This window comes from Staurois parvus, unplaced genomic scaffold, assembly GCF_062004578.1.
Source record: "Staurois parvus isolate SC_StPar_1 unplaced genomic scaffold, SC_StPar_1.0 ptg000618l, whole genome shotgun sequence".
NCBI lineage: Eukaryota > Metazoa > Chordata > Amphibia > Anura > Ranidae > Staurois > Staurois parvus.
In genome coordinates this window covers 3,553,284-3,561,554 of record NW_028318414.1, presented here as the reverse complement: position 1 = coordinate 3,561,554, position 8,271 = coordinate 3,553,284, and the positions used below count along the sequence as shown (strand labels likewise).

Genomic DNA, 8,271 nt, shown 5'->3' with positions numbered 1-8,271 from the left:
TTCCACCTCCACCACTACCACTAACTGCTCTCACAAGCCCATCGTTATAAGGGCAGTGTGCACCTGGGTACACACCCTGCTGGTTGTTCAGAACACCCAGACACAGGGTTGGAGATTCCATCCCGCCCAAGACTCTTTGGAATCTCCAAAATATAGAGCCCCATCCGGAAATACCCAGATCCAGAGAAAACTGCACAAGCAGTTTTCTCCACTCCACATGTATGCTCTGTAGCATTCCACTAAGCAGACATGAAAACTCTGTGTCTTTTTCCTAGCCATTTTCATATTTACAGAGCCTTGCACTGTCACATAGCCCCCCCCCCTTTGTTTCGATCTGGAGGGAGGAACACCTGCACCCATTATTATGGTTTGGACACCTCTGTGCCAGCTGTCTGCTGCATAGGCCCAACCCTTTCTTCAGGTGTGCTTCCAGGTACGCCCTACCCTGAATCTCAACAGGATCCTACAGTTGTTTATTCTCCCTCTTCTCTTGGGGTCCCTTGGCTTATTCTCTTTTTCTGGGGGAACTCTGCCTTCCTCAATACTCCCTTTCAAGTCACCTCCTGGATCTTGTAACGAATCAGCCTGTGATGAGGAATCAACTTTTCTCTCATCGCTACCAGTTTTACACTTCACCATAGGTCTTTCAGGTTCAAAAACCTCTCTCTGGCTACCCATGGCAACCAAATCATGGTTAACCATACCATCAATACTAGATCCCAAATTCCAATATTACTACTTTCTTTCTCAGTGCTTGTTAGGACCAGACCTGAGGAGGGACAACACACAGGCAAGTGACTATGCGCTACGGGACCATCGCACAGCTCCATCTCACCTGTTGTCCAACGCTCCATGGGTAGCTGTCCTAACAAATGACATTGATCCAAACCATTTCTTACTATGATAATGATAATGTATACTGGTGTACACATTACATTGTTACAGTAACCAATACTTTTAGCACTTTCCCCTACGGCGTCTCTGGGTGCCTTCACTCGTATCTCTTTGCAAGTGACAGAAAGCATCTCCGCTGGTGCCAAGTCTATTCCGGGCCCTTTCTTCCCATGAGATCCAGTGTGTGAGACAGTATCTGCGCTCTCTACTGACCACGGCTCAGCCACACCTCAGACCGCACCAGCAGGAGTGTTCCTAATCACAGCATCAGATGGAGAGACCTCTGATGTCTCCAATGGTTCTCCTTCCACACCAACCAGTAACTGGAAGCTCCCTCACAGGGAATCAGGAGATCATGTGCCAAACTGTTAATAAGCATTGGTCCCACCAATTCCATTCTTGTTCAAGGATACCCAACACAGCTTGTACCACACGGCTCCAAACAATTGGTACTACGTAGTACCACCTTACTTGACTGTGGTGGAATCACCCAGGTGTACAGCGAATGTACCTTTGCCAGTTCCAGCATTTCTAACAATGTATTGGACATCGCAATACATTCCACATCTAAATACATGACCTTTTTTAGGGACTTTACCCCTGTCAGAAATGTGGAAAGACTCATCCACTGAAGCTTGGGAGGTTGTGGATAACACATCTGCCATGCCAGTGCCCTGAAGCGGTCCTTCAGACTGGAGGGGATCAGGCTTTGCAGGGACCAACATACCCTCACCCTCTGGCTGTTCTGAAATCCCTCTGTTGGGTATAGTGAGTGTTGTGTCCACCCTGTTATTACACACCATAGTCTTGTAACACATGTTCACATTGTTTAGTATTATGAGTGCATTCTTGCACCAACTATCCCAGTCAGTTGTGGTTCCATTATGCACGCTCCACAGTGCTGCATCACCTGTTCTAGAAAGTCCCACAGGAACCTGAAATTCATTAGCCGAAACAGCATATTTGTCACTTCTATATACACCACCTTGTGACACCATGCTGTTATACCTACTACTTTGAGATTCTGCATCGTCAACCAAAGCAGGCTGCAATACACAATTTTGACCAGTTTGCTCTGGTGGCATTACCGACATATTCAGCTTCGCACTCTCAGCTTTATCAGGCTGAACTAACCCCTTATCAACCGAGTTATAGACATGGTTGTGGGGCTGCACCCAAACATTCTTACTTTGTGGTGCAATGCCTCTTTTTCCCACCAGAGCATGGGAGCACCCTCTCTCCTTAAAGGGGCGCTCTTACCAACTTGGACAGCTCCAAAGCTGACCTGAGCAATCCTCTGCTCTGACCCCGTGGGCTCCTGGGAGGTTTCCTTGGGCAACTCTGCAGCACTTGTCTCTGTCACTAGGGAACATAGTATATGGATTTCTTTGGTCACCCGTAGTACAGCTCTTCCAGCTCTCTGCAGGATTTTACCAGGCACTTACAGAGTCCCCATGTCCTTTATAGTCCTTAGTTCTGCTGCCAGTTGGGCTTCACCCTGTGCCCCTCCACTACTCCGGGTAGCTCACTGCAGCGAGACCATATCCATCTGTACTGCAGGTCTCCCTGCTGGACACAATTCCACTTTATTGGGATCAGTCTCACAAACTGAAACAGACTTACCAGTTCCTGTAGCAGGTGTCATAGCCTTCTAAATATCAAATTGTGCCACGCTACACTGTTATCAATATATTGCATATCATATATACATATATGCATGCCCAAATAACATTTAGTGCAACATTACATGAATCCACTGTGAATAACAAAAATGTCCATATATAATTCTTCAAAAGTCTTGTGTTCACTTAAATATATCAATTCTGTGCTTCTTAATTCACCTTCTGTGTGAATACACTTTAAAATTCGTGCACCCCCACCTGTTGTGCTCTCACCTCAAGTATATGACCAAACTGTTAAGTGAGGTCATATAAAGCCTGTGTCCCTTTACTTGGGTCAAATATGGATGGGATGGTGTCCTGCTGAGTGAGATCCCTTTTGCTCATCAATTGGCTCTCCTCCCACGGTGGATAAGTTAAAAAAGTAACCAGATCATAGTGCTTTATCCTTAAACAACCGTTTATTGATAAAAAGTAGTACACTCACATGATCAATGTACAGAAAACGCTTTGTGCAAACAGTATTGCCTCCTGAATCTTGGCAGTAATGAAATCCTGCGTATAACCAGCTGGTGTCAGTATGGAACCATTGAGTGCCGTGATGTCAAAGCCCCTCCCCTATGTGTTACGACACCAGGTCACGTGGCTTCATCAGGGGGAAATGATTGCAATCACTCCCTTGAAAGTGAAAATGAAGAAAATCTCACATTTTGGGTTTTCCCCAGAACAGTAATGGAGGGAAAATCTTCCAATGGGGACACTAGTTCTGGTGATCTGGGGTCCCCAAGGGAATTTGCAGGAATCTCCTCTAACTTCCTGTTTTGGCTATGGGATAGGAAGTGAAGTAAAATCTCCACAATGGGACACAGATAGCGAAAAATAAACTGACAGGGGTTGTGTCCCTCCCTTACTATATCCAAAATAAAAAAAAAGTTTTGCCTATACAGTAGTTCTACTTTGATGTCATGGTGCGAAGAGATCAGTTCTTCTGATACAACATTTTGTCACATAAGGATTTATGTCAACATGAAGATATATGACACAGTACACACAGGTCTGGAATGTGCCACAATGCAGAGCTTAATGCACAGATGCAACATAGTGAACTATCTTCACCACTTTTAGAGAGACATCAGAGGTTTCAAAAGAGCTCTGTGGCTAACACACTATACACTTGTAGCACCCTCTAGTGTGCTACTAGTGTTAGTGTAGGTACATTTATTATGTTATGGCTTATGGTAACTGTGTGAGTCTGTAATTATGTCAGGTTACTGTAGGTCAGGCTGGGTGACTCAGCAGGTTAGAACTCTATTGCCTTCACCAGGTTCTGGAGAACAGTGGAAGCTTCCAGAAGCCAGTGGGTAGGAGGGATGGAGACCTAAATCTGCATGTTTATGGGAGTCTTGCCAGTCCCAGGTTTGGAGACTCTGGTAGTGTGGTAGGGCTAACCCACAAATATGAGAGAGCCATGCAAGCTGGAGAGCTGGGTGGAAGATGGAGTGCTGCGGAGGCTGTTGGTGGCCTGGGAGTGATCCCCTAGGTCCAGGGGGGCTTGGCCTCCAGGCTGGGCCCTGGCTGGCTCAGGAAGATAAATTCAGCCTCACAGTATGAACGGGATCATTGCCTGGGAGCAGGGGGGACAAGGAAGACAGAGTGAGTACATCAGCACATCCAGTGATTCCTTTTTCCTTGTCCTGGGAGACCTTTTGAGCAGCCAGAAGGGCTGGTAGTGTCTGCAGGCTGTGAAGCTGGGAGAAGTTCTAAAGGTGAGAGTAGATACTTCTACATTTAATTTGCAACAATCTGTGCCAACTTTCAGAGGGGCTGAGAGTCCCTAGCCCATAAGAGACTTTTGCTACTGATCTGTAAAGACTGACCACATTCAAAGAGAACAGTCCAGGATCTTTTTCTGTAAATAGGAAGGAAGTTGTCCTAGTGCATTGAATCAGTCAAACTGGGCTTCGCATAATCCCTATTACCCCATCCAAGTTATTTCCCCTAATAAAATAACAAAAACCAAGCTCATGAACTGTTCACTGACTGTGGATGCAAGTGTGGAAAACGCATGTTGCCTGGCTGTGCTATGCTTAAGGGTACCCAGAAACACGGCCCTCAATAGGGTAGCACTACATACTATAAGTCTGGCACGTGCCAAAATGCAGAGCCATTGTCACACAACCATTTATCTTTGCCCTATCCATGGTGAGTCTTCAAAGACTGAGTCATCCCAGAGGCTGGACCATGGCTCTGGACCTTGATAACTAACACAGAACCTGTCTGTGCTATCTAAACTATTTCATTTGTTTATGGGGTGAATGTAGCTTCAATGCAAAATCTCTACCTTACACTGACTGGCTTACCTAGGTCATGGCTGGCTACAGCTTTCTCAAGCACTACACTATTCTCCTAATCTGCCTAAACTGCCTGGACCATGGCTCTGGACCTTGATAACTAACACAGAACCTGTCTGTGCTATCTAAACTATTTCATTTGTTTATGGGGTGAATGTAGCTTCAATGCAAAATCCCCACCTTACACTGACTGGCTTACCTAGGTCATGGCTGGCTACAGCTTTCTCAAGCACTACACTATTCTCCTAATCTACCTAAACTAGCTGACCTTAACCCAAGTATACATGACATATTAATGAATAGGAGGCAGTTATAAGATAGAGAGCAGGACTAGTGGTGCACCGCAATGAAAATTCTGGTGCTGAAAACGAAAACGAAAATTCAAAATGCACTTGGCCAAAAACCGAAACGTGGAGTTTTTAAAAATTAATATACATTTTTTGGAAAAAAATAAACTTTGATTAAAAAAACAATATGTACCCAATTTTATTTGTAAAATATGAAAGAGGATGTTTTGGCAAGTAAATAGATACCCAACATGTCACGCTTTAAAATTGTGCATGCTCGTGGAATGGCGTGAAACTGCAGCACTTAAAAATCTCCATGGATGATGCTACAGGTTAGCAGTATAAGGTTACAGAGGAGGTCTATTGCGAGAATTATTGCTCTTGCTCCGACATTCATGAAAATACCTCACATGTGTGGTTTGAACACCATTTACATATGTGGGCATGGCCTACGTATGCGTTCACCACTATGTGCGAGCATGGGGGGACAGGGGCACTTTAACTTTTTTTTAAAAAATTTATTTAATGGTTTTTTTTTTGCATTGTTCCTTTAACAAAAAGTTGTAATCACATTTATTCTTATCACAAGAAATGCATGCATCCCTTATGATAGAAATAAATAGTGACAGGTTCTCTTTATGGAGAGATATGGGGTCAATAAGATCCCATGTCTCTCCTCTGCAATATAAAGCATTGGATCAAAAAAAAGCATTGATCTAGTGCTTTAAAAAAATGGCTGGAACGGGAAGTGACATTGATCCGGTCCTCCAAGGGCATTGAGAAGTGTGGTGGCCATCTTTCCTGCACCCATCTCTATACTCAGTGCCAGGATTGATAGTTTCTCAGGTTAGGCTGAACTACGGAGTGGTGGCCGGTGACGGCAGTGGCCGGCGGCGATGGCAGATGGCAGCAAAGGGTGGGGTTTTTTAAGCACCTGTATCGGTGCTTTTTTTTTCATGTCAGCCGACTGCCAAAAGGGGTGTTTTCGGCCAAATCGTTTCGGCCACCAAAATTTCGGTGCATCCCTAAGCAGGACCTATAGGGGAAGGTACTCAACACACAGAATTACTCCTTGGGGTAGTCAGGAGACTCGGGAGGTCTAAATTAAGGTCATGGAGACAATAGAATATTAAAAAGATCCACCTTTCAGGAGGTATCTCAATTCATCCTATATTGGCTGCAACTGTGGAGGAGGATTCCAACCACACATTCCAAATTTTGTTGAACTTTGCAGGGCATCCCCTGAAAATATATGTCAGCTTGTAGAATGGCACCACAGAATTAACCAATGTTTTCCTGTAATTTAAGGAGGGGCCGAGCTACTTTCCACCTCAAAATAATGGCCTTTCTGGCATAAAAGAGCAATAAACCAAGGAGAGTCCTAATAGCTCTAGTATGTGTCAAAGGATTAACCAGACCTAAGAGACACACATCCACCATTTGAGGAAAATTAATGGTAGTTAGGGAGCGAATTAACTCTAATATCTCCATCCAAAAAGTCGAGATGTGAGGGCAGTACCAGAATATGTAAAATAAATCTGCTGAGGCCACACCACAGCGCCAGCAATTAGATAGTACTGCAGTAAATATTCTATGCAATCAGGCCGGTGTTAAGTAAGCCATATGAAAAATTTTAAACTGAATCAATTTGTCTCTGGTAGTCACAAGTTGTGAAAATGGATATTCCCAAACATCTTCCCAATCCTCCTCATCGAACTCAGCAATCTCTGCCTACCACTTTTCTTGTAGTGGATGCAGACCTACATGAACAATAGGTAACAATGCCTTATAGATGTTAGACAATGGCTTCTTAAGAGAGGGATCTCATAAGAGAGACTCCAAATTGTCTGCTAACAGATGAAGTGGGCCAGCTTCAAACTGAGAGCAAAAAGCATGGCGGAGTTGTAGAAATCAAAAAAATTAAAACTGGAAAGGTCATATTGGATTTTCAATTTGTCAAAAGTAAGCAACAAACCCCTGTCACAAATATTATCTAAGTATTTAATACCTCTAAAAGCCCACAACGAGGGATTAGGGAAGGACTCAAATTCAGGTAAATTAGGATTATACCATATTGGAGTATGAGGAGACCAAAAGGCGGAGGCCGAGGCACATTTAGGCATAACTGTGGACCAAGCCCTAACAACCGCTCGAATAGATGAGGTAAGAGATGGAAACACAACCCTCATCCCTGGTATAGTAGATTTCTAAATACTTCATAGGAGACAATGAATGCTGCTTCCAAGACCACTGAGGAATTAGTATCATCTGAAATTAGCCAAACATGTGCATGGGTAAGGAGAGCAGCTAAAAAATATGTGTGAAAGTCTGAACATGCCAAGGCTCCTTGGGTCCAAGGCCTATGAAGAATCAGTTTATTAAACCTAGGTGGTCAAGACTGCCAAAAAAAGGAGCTAATAAGGGAATGTGGTAGAGTGCATATAGAAGTACTGGGGGCACTTTCATTTTAATTAAATTAATTATGCCAATTAAAGATAAAGGGAGATTGCTCCATGCTTTCAGCCTCTGCCTAATAGTCTGGACCATTGGGTACAAATTAAGTTGACAGTAATCACAAACCTGTGCAGAGATAGTAATGCCCAAATAGCGCATCAAGGTTACCCATGTCAATGGGTGAGCCCAGTCCACTGCTCCCCTCGCCTCCAGATCTACAGGAAGAATTTGGGATTTCTTCCAGTTAGTATGAAGTCCAGATATTGCAGCAAAGAATGACAAAATGTCCAGAGCTGCAGAGAGAGACGGACGGATTAAGAAATAGTAAAAATCATAAGCATACAGCACCAGTAATTGATTCAACCTATATACCTTTCACCTGCTCAGCCTGTCTCAAGGCTGCTGCCAGGGGTTCCATAGCCAAAGCAAACAGGGCAGGGGACAAGGGGCACAACTGCCTCATGCTACGCTGGACAGGAAATGGGGAAGGTAAAGCCCCTCCCAAAAAAATGTGGGCCATAGGTGCTTTGTATAATATATGGAACCAAGATCGGGCCAAACCAAAAGCTTCCAGGACCATATCAAGGTATTGCCAGCGAACCGAGTCAAGGGCTTTTTCAATGTCGACCACCACCAATATCCTGGTGGCTGGGCCATTCTAAGTGT

General features: G+C 44.2%; 1 pseudogene; it reads right to left on the bottom strand.

Moving 5' to 3' along the window:
• Nucleotides 1-1,124: 1,124 nt before the first annotated feature.
• Nucleotides 1,125-1,988, bottom strand: LOC149449467 (uncharacterized; annotated as a pseudogene).
• Nucleotides 1,989-8,271: the final 6,283 nt, after the last annotated feature.